The sequence below is a fragment of the Triturus cristatus genome, chromosome 1_1 (assembly GCF_964204655.1).
Source record: "Triturus cristatus chromosome 1_1, aTriCri1.1, whole genome shotgun sequence".
NCBI lineage: Eukaryota > Metazoa > Chordata > Amphibia > Caudata > Salamandridae > Triturus > Triturus cristatus.
In genome coordinates, this window is record NC_140579.1 from 614518069 (window position 1) to 614531717 (window position 13649).

A 13649-nucleotide genomic window follows, 5' to 3' on the forward strand; every position below is an offset into this window, starting at 1 on the left:
CTATGGCAACACTGTCGACGATGGGGATTCATTCCTTTAATATTAATTTCGGCACCGTCAACCCCACCGTCGACGAGGATATCCGACACCTTGACTGTCTCAAAGGCTTTTCTTCCCCGCCTTTGCAAGATTATAGCAAGGTATCACCTTTACTACCATCTCACCTTTTGGAGGGTTATATTGAAGAGGAGGAGGAGGATGAGGAAGAGGACGTACTATATGGAGTAGCTCACAGTCCATCTGAGCTACATGTAAAATGCCAAGATGATGACAAGGAAGATCATGAGGCGCATTATTATCAGGAGCAATATATGGCTCTTCGTCATACTTATCAATATAATCCTCGACAGGAAGCACGCCATAGAGAGATGGCTCATCTACCACCGTCTGTGATCCAGGATCTGCAGGCCATGTTGGCAGATTACCGACAGATTCCCTCCTCAACAAATTCCACCAGAAAATCCGGTCTCGCAAGTAGAGGTACCGACAACAGTAGCAGAACCTCAAATACCTAGTACACCGGTAAATGCAACAATTCCAGTTCCAGCTGACCCTGAAGTCCAGAATACTTCCTCTTCGGAAGAGCAGGTGGAAGAAGGTGAATTACCGGATCCAACGGCTGTTCCGGATCCTTGGGATGACTATGTAATCCCGACACCATCCCCCTACTCTGCACTTAACTTCGGATTCTCCCCCAGAGGACATCGGGGGGGTCTCACAATTTAATGCAGAGGGCAGCCAATAGGTTCCACTTACCTATTACGGTGAAACAGACAGAATGCTTTCTGCATGATTTTAAAGAGGCCACACGGGTTGTACGGTCGATTCCGATTATCAACTATATTTGGCAGGAGGGTGTGAAGATTATGAAGACGCCAGCATCTATACCAGCAGTCCTGCCCCGTATAGAGAAAAAGTATAGAGCTCCTAAGGATAGTCTATCTTGCCTTGTTGGACATCCAAGACCAGATTCTGTTACATCTCAGGCCGCACAGAGACGGTCAAAGAATCCGGCAACACCAATTACTACTCCTCCGTACAGAGAGGGACGTCGGATGGACCTTATGGGAAAGAGGTTTTCGGCAATGGCAGCTGCATCAATTCGAGCAGCGGATGATTTAGCCATTATCGGCCGCTATGACCGTCAAATGTGGTCCGATATGGCGGGGATGATGGATCTCATCCCGGAAGAAAACTAACAGGAAGCCCGAAAGATCTTATTGGAAGGTGAAAGGGCTGCTTCTGAAACAATTGATTGCGCCTTAGACATAGCAAACACAAGCTTTAGGCAGTTGGCGGGAGCGGCAGTACTTCGACGCCAGGGGTGGCTGAAAGCTACTACCTTATGACCTGAGGTTCAGGTTAAGTTTCCGGACATGGCGTATGCTGGAGAGTCGCTTTTTGGTAAACATATTGACGACACTCTTCTGGCTATAAAGAACGATACAGATACCGCAAAGTCATTAGGAGCTCTGCAATATAGAAGAGTGCCATTTAAAGGCACCAGAGGGTGAGGATTCTCCACCTACAAAGGCAGATATCAATGAAATCAACTATCAAGATCAACCTCCATATCGCCAATCTTGCACCGCGCCATCGTATCGCCAATCCTCAACAGCTGGTTTCTCTCGCCAGGGAGGTCACAAGCAAACACCACAACAGGGCTGTGACTCTGGCAGAAAGCAATGAGTGCATCAGGGTACCAGTCAATGTTACCTTCCCACCCGTATGCGCAAATATTTTTGCTTTCACACAGCGGTGGTACGAGATCACATCAGACCGCTGGGTGTTGGACCTAGTCTCCAGGGGCCACACCCTAGAATTTATTCAAAAACCACCTATTACTCTGCCCAAGGGTCCCCCTCGTCTTCATTTACTACGAAAAGAGGTCTTGATCATGCTCTTCAAGGAAGCTATAAAGGAAGTACCATCTCATCCGAAAGGAAGAGGATTCTATTCTTGTTTCTTCCTTATAAGAAAAGTCAGGAGAATGGCGACCAATTCTGGACCCTAGAAAACTCAACAAGTTTGTCAAAAAACAGACGTTCAGGATGGTGACACACTCCGATATTTTGGGATGCTTAAACAAAGGAGATTTCATTCCAATTCACCAGAAGCCCCGGAAATATCTACGGTTCACAGTGGCTGGTACCCACTATCAATTCAAGGTGCTCACGTTCGGTTTAAAGTCAGCACCACGGCTCTTCAGCAAGTGCCTAGCACCAGTAGCAGCGGCCTTGCGATCTCAGGGGTTTCAAGTTCTTCCATACCTCGACGATTGGCTGCTCAAAGCACCATCAAAGCAGGAAGCCGATCAGACAACGACAGCTTGTCTCCATCTATTCAATACATTGGGACTCATTCTAAACAGGGAAAAATCAAATTTGCATCCAACCAAAGTAATTGCACTTCTGGGAGCATCCCTGGACACCGTCCAATGCAAAGCATTCTGGTCTCAATAGAGACAGATGCGGCTCCAAAGGTTGGCATGGATCATTTAAAAAAGAAAGTCAGTTTCTGTTTGAATATTCAAATCGCTGCTAGGGATGTGCTTGTCAGCAATAAACTTAGTGCCTTTAGCGAGACTAAAGATGAGACCTTTGCAGGAAGAACTACAGAAACAGCGGCAACTAGCTGTAGGATCTTTCGAAGAGGTAATTCAAATCACAACAAGGATGGTGGAGGCACTTCAATGGTGGTCTCAAACGCCAAACTTTGCTAAAGGTTTAACCTTTCTCCAAAGTACCCTGGATTTAATTCTGACGATAGACTCCTCCATGGAGGGATGGGGAGGTCATCTGCAGGATTTACAAATCCAGGGAATGTGGTCTTTGATGCAGAAAAGGCAACACATCAACAGCTTGGAACTCAAGTCGGTATTCTTATCTCTCCAGGCGTTCCTTCAGAGAATTAGAGGTTCCTTCGTGCTGGTCCATACGGACCATACGACCAGCATGTACTACATAAACAAACCAGGAGGAACGAAATCCATAACGCTATCTCAAAAGGCTCAGGAATTATGGAAATGGACAACATTCCACGGAATCTCTTAGAGGGCCGAGCATGTCAGGGGTCTACCCAATACTCTGGCAGATACACTAAGGAGGTCGCAGTCCAGCTGCCACGAGTGGGAGCTAGACAGGATCTTTCTCCGATTAGGAAAGCCAACTCTGGACCTGTTTGCAACAAAAGAGAACACACAATGGCAGTTTTACACCAGCAGGTTTTCACAAGCGGGGTCAAGGGGGAATGCCCTTTTAATGCGATGGTCAGGGATCTATGCCTATGCCTTTCCTCCCATCCCATTGATCCCCAGGGTACTAATCAAGATGAAGTCAGAGAGCTGTCGCCTAATTTTGATTGCACCACGTTGGCCAAGGCAGTATTGGTTCCCAGAGCTAGTTCTGTTGTCACAGGAAAAAACCCATTCGTCTTCATCCATCACCAACGATGTTATCGAGGAACAAGGGCCAAGTGATCCATCCGGATCCACGCTCTCTTCACTTGCACGCATGGCTCCTGAATTCCTAGAGTTTAAGGATCTCAATATTTCACAAGACTGTAGGGAAATACTGGCTAAATCCCGTGCTGAAAGCAGTATCAAAACATATCGTCTGAAGTGGAAGAGACTCTGTTGCTGGTGCGAAAGGAACAAGGTTCATCCAGTGCAAGCCCCAGCTGAACAAATTTTGCCCTACTTACTGTCGCTAGCTAAGTCTGGCCTCTCTTCAGTTGAAGTTTACCTGGCGGCAGTTTCCCGGTACAGGAAATCTCCTCAGATTCCTTCTCTCTGTTCATCTACTCTAATAAAACAATTCATGAGGGGCCTCTTTCGCACTTTTCCACCGGTGCGCGCCCCTCCTCCAGAGTGGAAGCTCAATGTGGTTCTACCACAATTGATGAGACGACCATTCGAACCAATTCATAAAGCAGAACTTAAATTTCTTACATGGAAGGTTTCTCTCTTGCTAGCCCTTACTTCTGCAAGAAGAGTGAGTGAACTGCTGGTGTTTACAATAAAACAATCTTTCTTACAATTTACAGAGAATAACGTAGCCCTTTGGACAAATCCTAAGTTTATTCCGAAAGTGCCAACACAATTTCACCTAAATGAACCGGTAATACTGCAAACTTTCTTTCCAAACCCATCTAGCCCAGCCGAACGGACTCTACATACATTGGATATCAAAAGATGTTTGAAATTTTATCTTCACAAAACAAAGGAAATAAGGAAACCAGATCAACTTCTGGTGGCCTACAGTCAAGGAAAACTCAGAACCGCAGTAACAAATGCCACGATCGCCAGATGGGTGGCTTCTGCGATAGTTCTGCCACGAAAAAGCAAATAAGCCTCTAACCGTGAGGACTAAAGCACACTCCACAAGAACTGTTGCTGCATCTACAGCTTTGTTTGCTGGAGTGACATTAGACAAGATATGGCGTGCTGCGACATGTAAGAATGTCCACACGTTCACAAGACACTACTGCCTCCAATCTGCGCAGAAGGAAGACGCAGCGGTTGGACAGGCTGTGTTGCGTCATCTCTTTAACTAAGGTCAGATTCTTTACGTTTCTTAAGGAACACTCTTGTTGTTTTCTTTCTCTAATTTTAAGTGGATTCAGTAATTGTACAAATGTATTTGACAACTGATTTCCTAATATGATTTATGAACTATGTGTATATCTAGATACATTAATGGTTATATCAACTCTCTGTTTTAACATTGCTATAGAGTATAATGCTTAGTGCATGTGTTGTGTAAAGGTAGTGGATAACTATTGGGAGTTTAAAATTACATGTCTCCCTCCTTCCACTAACGACGGTACAATTAGGGTACTGCTTGCTATTCTGATTCAGGCATGTGAATCTATGAAAGATACCCCAATTCTGGTTAAGAAAACAAGTTACTTACCTGTAACTACAGTTATCCATTATTGGTATCTTTCATAGATTCACATGCAACCCACCCGCCTCCCCGTGGAGTCAGTTCTCTTTGATTTCGGGTATACTTACTTCCCACTTGTGCTTGAAAAATCTGAGGAGAACTTACCTCTGCTGGGAGTGTTCTAGAGGGTGCTGGCAGCTTATTGGCTGAAACCAACTCTTGGTCCTTTTTTGATAAAGGACATAGGCTACTAAGATATGGCCTTTGGCCTTTTTAGCCTAATTATTACTTATGGCACTGCTTTTGTATTTTACCGCGGGACTCCCATCTCGACGACGGGGAAAGATTCAGGCATGTGAATCTATGAAAGATACCAATACTGGATAACTGTAGTTACAGGTAAGTAACTTGTTTTCTTTTCTGGATTCCCATGCTGGACTGGAATTCTCTTTTTTCGTGGGCGTTTCTTGACCACCCATTGGTGTTAGGTCCATCCCTTGTGTGACGTCAGATATCGCCCTCGAAGTTCCTGTGCGTGGTAGCCATCTTCAGATAATTTTTTCCACTGTTGGGTCTAGAAGCAAGAGAAGAGCCTCCGAATTTTTGGATGAAATTCCCAATTTTGGGGGGGGCGATTTTAGGCTAAAAGAACTTCTACATCGATTGAGACAGCACTGGAGAAGGAGAGTCCTCAGGCCACATTTCCCATCGGGGTACCCTGTCAGAGCAGCAACTACGCAGATGGACTGAAATGAGGCAAAGTAGGGAAAATGGAAAATACCCCTTTCAAGTTTCGCCCAAATTGTCTCCCCGAATTCACACATAGCAATCCACACTACGTCTGTAACCTCTGCCTGCCTAGGGATTACAAGGATATGGACTGCGAGATCTGCTCTGTATTCTTGTCAAACTCTCAAGGCCTGGAGAAACAGAGGGAGGAGCACCAGAAATAGCAGGTATCACTGAAGGACTTGGGCCTCTCAAATGATGAAGACTAACAAGAGGCGGCTGCAGAACAGAGAATGGGACGTCGAGATCCTCACTGGGTATGCCGAAAAGAGGCGTACTGTGAAAAATATTCCCAAGGACGTTGAAAAGAAAGCAGAGCAGGTAAGTATAACCCCTCACGTACCAAGGACCTCAAAAAAAGATGCAAACGGCAGCCCAGGTGTTAAAAAAGGCGACGACCAATGGTCCGCCGTGGCCTAAAGAACCCCACCGATCTCTTGGCAGGGATACCAACAAGGGGAACATGTCAAAATCAACGAAGACTAGTCTCAGACGTGAGGCCTCAAAGGAGAAGACCATACCTTTTGGAGGTAGAAACCACCACACCAAAGAAGAGGATCTTCCCGGCTTTTGATGCAGAGGGGCCTCGAGGTGGAGAAAAAGAGAAGATCCTTGCCTAGAGGCAGAAATGGCGGCACTCCTTCACCGGAAGGAGTTCAACAAGGCACTAAAGGAATATAGAATTCTTTCAAAACCTTCCACTACCTCAGAGGCCGAGGAAGAAGATAATACCCTTGAAACTCCAGGTACCCTCGAACCTCATGAAGAGGATGTCGAACTCGACGTTTCGAAGGAGGAAGCTTCAGGAACTTTCGAGGAAGAGTTGAACAACCTTGACACAGAGCCCTGAAGAAGTCTGTAGCTATCCCTTGAAGTCTTCGCCACTAGACGACATAGCCTTTTACAACAGCCTAATCAAAAGAACAGCTGATACTTTTGGGGGCCCCTTAGAGGAGGAGAAAGGAGACTCCTGTTTCCTCCTGTAAACATTGACTCTATCCAGTAAAGCGTCCAATGCAGCCAGGCATTCTTGAGCAGGGCAAGGAGGCTTTCAAGGAGCCTGCCTCAGCAAAGGGTAAGAGAATGGACATGGTGGGAAGGAAGATGGAAAGGGAGGCAGCAAGGTAATAGCACATTGCTAATTCTAATGCCCTCCTCAATGGGTATGGTCACCAGTGGGACGGCATCGAGGAAATAATGAACAAACTCTCTGAAAAAGATAAGAGCAAAATCAATAATACAGGAGGGGAAAGCAAACACCTGACTAAAGTCAGCACTAGACGCAGCAGATACAGCCAACAGACAAATGTGCATTGGTACAACCCTAAGAAGGCATGCCTGGCTCAGAATCTCTGACTTCAAACTGTAAGTACAAACATCCATAATCAATAAGCCCTTCTCGAGAGACACCTTGTTTGGACTTGAAGTTGATGAGTCCTTACAGTAAATAAAGGACAATGAAACAGCTAAATCTAATGGGAGCATTGCAATACAGGGGCTCCTTCAAAAGGGGAAGGCTTCTCAGAAGACCCACAGGAAAGGGGTCATTTTCAACAGGACCACCACAACAGGTGCAAGGCAGCGGACAGCAGTCTAGCCATCAGTCTTGATACCAATCCGGGCGGCAACGACCAAAGCAGTTCTTTTGTGGCAGAGAAAGAGCCAGGGGGCAGCACTCAAGATGGGGAGGAGCAAATTCCAAGTGACTTGCTTACAAGAAAGGACACCCACACAACACCATTAAGAGGCATACTAGTGCATTACCAACAACAATGGGAAAATATAACCTCAGACAATTGAATTTTAAACGTGGTATGCCATGGATATTGTATAGAACTAAAAAGAAAACCTCCACCAAAGAAGAAATAATTCCAAAGAAAGTAACTTTTCAAATTGGAGAAAATAAAGACACTTTTACAAAAGCAGCAACCTGCTATAGAGAGAGTACCAACTAGGGAGCACAACAAAGGAAACTATTCACCTTATTCCTTGGTACCAAAGCAATATCTCATGTTCAGACCAATCCTAGATATCAAATTCATAAACAAATTCATTTGCACACAGCATTTCAAGACGACAACCCTACAAGAGGTTGTCCCACAGCTACAAAAGGGGACCACATGGCAATTATAGACTTAAAAGACTCCTACCTACACATCCCCATGAATCGAGCACACAAACAACGCCTCTGATTCAGCCACAATGGGGGACACTACCAATTCAAGATCTTGGAATACAATAAGCACCAAGAGTATTCACAAAGTGATTTGCAGCAGTAGCTGCTCTCCTAAGAAGGAAGGGAACCCACGTATATCCCTATCTAGATCACTAGGTGGTGAAAACAAATTTTAAAAAAAGTTGTTAGACACATTTAACAGGTGATTGCAACGCTACAAGGATTAGTTCTTTACGTAAACACCAAAGTCCTCATCAAAACAGGAAAAGCTCTTCCAAAGAGCAAGATTGAACTCCAAGATGGCACGGGCATATCTGACTAAACCGAGGATACAAGCAATCAAGGAGCAAACTCGCTTCTACCAGAAGAGACCATCTCTGACAGTGAGGACAGTTATGAAACTAATGGGCATGATGGCTTCATGCATCCCACTCATTACCCATGCACGTCTATACATGCGCCCTCTACAAGAATGGCTTTGCAACATTTGGCCACAAACCACAGGGAGTTAGGAGGATCTAGTGGTTGTAACATGGAGGGTATAAAAAGAGATACAGTGGTGGGTATCCAAAAACATAACCCTAGGCAGACCATTCAAATCATCAACTCCCTCTGTGATAATCACAACAGATGCGTCTCAAAAGAGATGTGGAGCGCATTCAGGAAACCTAAAGCTACGGGGTCAATGGAATAATTCAGATGCCATAAAACATATCAGCTTCCTAGAGATGAAGATTGTGTTTCTGGCACTAAAGGCATTAAAGCCCACATTGCAGGCAAAACAGTATTTAATCCAAGCGGAAAATACTACAACAATGTTTAACCTGAACAAACAGGGAAGGACAAGATAATGTACCGTAAGCAAGCTAGCTCAGGAGATATTGCAATGAGCTCTACCAAAGAGAATCAACCTGCAAACAATTCACCTGCCAGGGAAGGACAACACCGAAGCAGATCAGCAAGCACAACGTTATCTCACACGAACAGGAAATAAAGCAAAGGAGTCTGCAAAAGATACTCAGACTCTGGGAGACACCAATGATAGACCTATTTGCAAAAGTGGAGAACAAGAAATGACAGTTCTATGCCTCCTGGTACTCACGCCTACTCTAACTGTCCAAGGGACAGAGGATCAAATTCAAGGTAGAAAAGCACCTTCTCACAGGAGTCAAGTATTCCACCCAGAACCAGTGCTTAAGTACATAGAGTTTGGACATTTGAGCTTACCACAAAGAACAATGGAGATATTAAGAGGCAAGAAGACCAACCACAAGACAAAGCTACGCTGCTAAGTTGAAAAGGTACCTCGTGGTGTTAGGATACCAATACCCTAAGTTTAATATCTACACAGGAAACCGTGTTAATATATCTTACCCACTTGCTAGACAGTAAAATAAACCAAGCCTCAAGGTGCATTTGGCAGCCATTGTAGCTTACACCCGGGGAGCATCATGTAAAGGTTTTCATATCACCAGTCATCAAAAGGTTTCTAGTAGGTTCCAAATGAATTGCACCCCCCAGGAAAGGCTCTAAGCCCTATGTGGCACTTAAACACATTTCTAACACAGCTTATGACAGAACCTATCTGAAAGAGACAGTTGTAGATTCCTTACCTTAATATTTCCCCTAGGCGTCAGACTGGATTCGGACATTTTTCTTTAGCAGTACCCCCAGCACATCGGTAGGTGGCGTTGGTCGACTCCGCGTCTGTCGGCATCGTGATCGCTGGGATGACCTCCCGGTGCCTACCTAGACGCCGCCCCTGCACGCTGACGGACGTTCTTTCTTTTTCCACACCAGCCTATCCCAGATCCGGAGAGCAACCCCTTAGCCACTTTTTGGCTAGCCTTTTAGCCACATTTTGATGACTTCTTTTCGAGTCTATCGACTTCTGGTGCGCACGTGATGTCCCAACGTCAGACCAATTTCAAGTCTTGCCTGTCACAAGATGATGTTGGTGAAAGAGCTGCACATCCTTTGCTTGTAGTGTCTAGAGTGCGACCACGACCCGAAGTCATACTCTTGCGTGAGCTCGGCTCTACGTCGTTCCCAGTCTCATTTGAGAGGAAGGTCTCGAGGTCGTTCGGGTAAGTCCAAACACAAGAATAAGGTGAAGAAGCACAGGCACTCTTCACCTTCTCCCCGTTGGTCGGCTGACGCGATGCGGGATTCGGAGCATCGTCGCTCAAAGGCTCCGTCTCCGGTGCCTGATTATGAGACCACTCTGCACCTCCCCTCCATTTCCGGGAGCCGGAGCATCCCCTACCCAACTTTGACAGTTTACGAGGCCTTACACCTCGTGTTTCGGCAGCCCGACTCCGCAGGCACACCTGGATCCGGATCGACGCCGGTAGAGCTCACTCGACCTTCCTCGGTGCCGATCCCGACTAGGACACCCACTATGTCGGTTGTGCTCCCGACCGACGCGTCCCCATCCCAGAGTTGGAGCCGGACCAACGCCGCAGGGTACTTTTTTTCCCCCTGTTCCCCCCTGGTGTTCCCCATCGACCAGGGGGTGGTGATGAGGACTGGGAAGGGTCATTGGACCCTTTAGCTGACTAGCTGGAAGAACCAGACTGGCGAGAGGACCTGGGTGATGCTAGTGGTCTGGACACTTCTCCAGACATTGACTTGCTTTCTCCCCCTACCGTGGCTATGGAGAAGGGAGCGTCCTATGCTGCTGAGGTGAGAAGGACGGACGAGGTCTTGGGCCTTGAGCCCCCTTCGGTGGCGGCCACTTCTGAACCCTCTGTTACCATGTAATGAAGCCCTCACTGACGTCCTCCTGGGCACCTGGTCCAAGCTCAGCACAGGGGCTCCTGTGGCGAGAACGATTGCCGGCTGCCACCACCCGGCCCTGGGCGACCCAGTGTTCCTAACTCAACCCTTCCCCTGAGAGGTTGGTGGTCCAATCCTCTTCTTCAAAGGGTGCATTTCCTTCTGCCTCTCCAGATTGGGAATCCAAGAAGCTGGACCTTCTTTGGAAGCGTTTCTCCAGCTTCGCACTGCGATCCGTGAATACCACGTGCCTCTTGGGCCGATACTCCCATACCATCTGTGATACGGTTGTGCAGGTACTGCCTCAGTGCCTGGAAGAGGTCCGGGCCATTCTCTCCAAAGCAGTGGCGGATGGAAGAGACGCAGCCAAATTCACGATCAGATGTGGACTGGATACCACCGACTCACTGAGCAGAACGATTGTCACGTCAGTAGCCCTTAGGCGCTACGCCTGGTTGCGGACATTTGGCTTTTCAGGGGGGATGTCCAGTCAACCTTGATGGAAATGCCCTTTGATGGCTGTCGTCTTTTTGGCAACAAAGCAGACTCGGCGCTGGAGCACTTGAAAGATTCTCGGGCTACGGCTAGTTCTTTAGGCCTCGCCACGCCTTCTCATCCACTCCAGTCTGCTGCGCGTCACTTAAGTGGCTACGGAAGGGGCACCCAAACAAGTCCGGACCAGTCTAGCCACCGGCTCATGGAAGCTGCCCAGCCTCTGCGTGGCCGCAGACATGGGACCCAACAACTTCGTGGGTCTGGGAGCCAGCGGGCTGTCCATTCCACCCTCCACCCGCATCTCCAAACCTTCCTAGTCTGTTATTTCAGACCCATCAACGGCCAGTGGAAGGCAGGGTTCGCCATCACCTCCTCCACTGGCAATCCATCAAGTCGGACAGGTGGGTTTTGCAAATAGTCCAAAGGGGCTACTCCCTCCCCTTCGAGACTTCCCCTCCCTCCCTCCATCCAACCGTCTTTCGATCGCATGTCAGAGGATCATTTGGTGGTTCTCTGCCTGGAAGTTTTTAGCTCTTAAGCTATAAAGGGTCCCTGCACCAGAAGTAGGTTGTGGTTGCTATTCCAGCTTTCTGGTGCCCAAGACGGACAAAGGCCTGCAACCTATTCCAGACCTCAAGGTCCGCAACCGCTTCCTCCAGAAGGAGAAGTTCAATTGCTCACGGCTCAGGTCCTGTCTGCCCTCGACCGCAGAGACTGGATGGTGGCATTGGATTTGCAGGGCGCCTATTTCCATATTCCCGTCTTGCCAGCTCACAGACGCTAGCTACCGTTCACAGCGGGACGCCAGCTCTTTCAGTTCACTGTGCTCCCCTTTGGCCTTACCAGTGCCCCTTGGGTGTTCACGAAAGTAATGGCGGTGGTCGCAGCTCATCTGCGCAGATCAGGGGTTCCAGTCTTCCCCTATCTCGACGACTGGCTGTTAAAAGCGAGTTCACCCCAGGCGGTCGTCTCCCACCTCCAGACTACGGCGGACCTCTTGCATTCGCTGGGGTTCACTATAAATGTGCCAAAGTCACACCTGACTCCCTCACAGATGCTCCCTTTCATCAGAGCTGTTCTGGACACAGTGCAGTTTCAGGCCTATCCTCCGAGCAGCGAGTCTCCTGGATCCTGCTGGTGGATCATGCCAGATGGCATATGCAGGCTCTGCAGTAGGACCTGAAGTTCAAGTGGCCGCAGCATCAGGGGAACCTTTCCGACTACATTCAGATCTCATAGGGAACTGCACAACAATTGAAGTGGTGGATAAAGAACTAAACTTGGGTCAGAAGCTGATCCCTCTCCCTTCCCGAACCAGATCTAACAGTGGTGACAGATACGTCACGCCTGGGATGGGGCGGACATCAGAGTTGTCTGATCTCTGCTAGAGTCCTGGCTCCATAATATCCTGCTGCTTGAGCTCCGAGCTATCCGACTGGCACTGAAGGCGTTCCTTCCCTCTCTCAAAGGGAAAGTGGTGCAGGTGTTCACAGACAACACCACTGATGTGTGGTACTGCAACGTGGGGTTGTGGACCCTATGTCAAGAGGCTCTTCGCCTCTGGATATGGCTGGAACATCAGGGCATGACCCTGGTGGTTGAACACCTGTTGGGTTCTCTGGATGCCACGGTGGACGAACTCAGCTGTTGGTGCTTGGTCGATCACGAATGGCGTCTTCATTTGGAGGTGGTACAAGATCTCTTACAGCAGTGGGGAGAGCCTATGTTAAATCTGTTCGCCACCGAAGAGAACGCGCAATGTCAGCAGTGTTGCGTGTTGGAGTTTCCAAGGCGGCACTCTCGTCGACGCTTTTCGTCGCAAGTGTAACTGTGTCCTCCTGTACTCCTTTCCGCCTTTACCTCTCCTGCCCAGAGTGCTCAAGAAGATCAAGCGCAACTGTGCCCAAGGTATTCTTGTGGTACAAAAGGGGGTGGTGATGGACGGAGCATCAGAACCAATCAAACACTCACACCCAGTCAACAGATCAGGGTTTGATCCCTCACCGTTCTTTAGCCCACTCTGCCACCCCAGTTCAGACATGGCCATATGCAAATCAGTCTGACCCTGTGCCTCATGGGAACAGTCCAGCCCGAACTGCCAAGCCATGCCTTCCCTGGACCGGAAACGAGCTTCCTAGGACCGGTTTCTGGCATTTCAGCCGTCTTCAGCCAGGCTTGCTTGAATCCAGTGGCAAAGTGAGCAAGGGACTCACGTCTGAGCATACTCTGCCAACTTATGGCGAACAAAGCGGTACAAAAAGGGGTGGTGATGGATGGAGCATCAGAACCAATCAAACACTCACACCCAGTCAACAGATCTGGGTTTGATCCATCACCGTTCTTTAGCCCACTCTGCCACCCCAGTTCAGACATGGCCATATGCAAATCAGTCTGACCCTGTGATGGAACAAACCCAGATCTGTTGACTGGGTGTGAGTGTTTGATTGGTTCTGATGCTCCGTCCATCACCACCCCCTTTTGTACCGCAAGGTATTCTTGTGGCACCGAACTGGGCACGAAGAGTC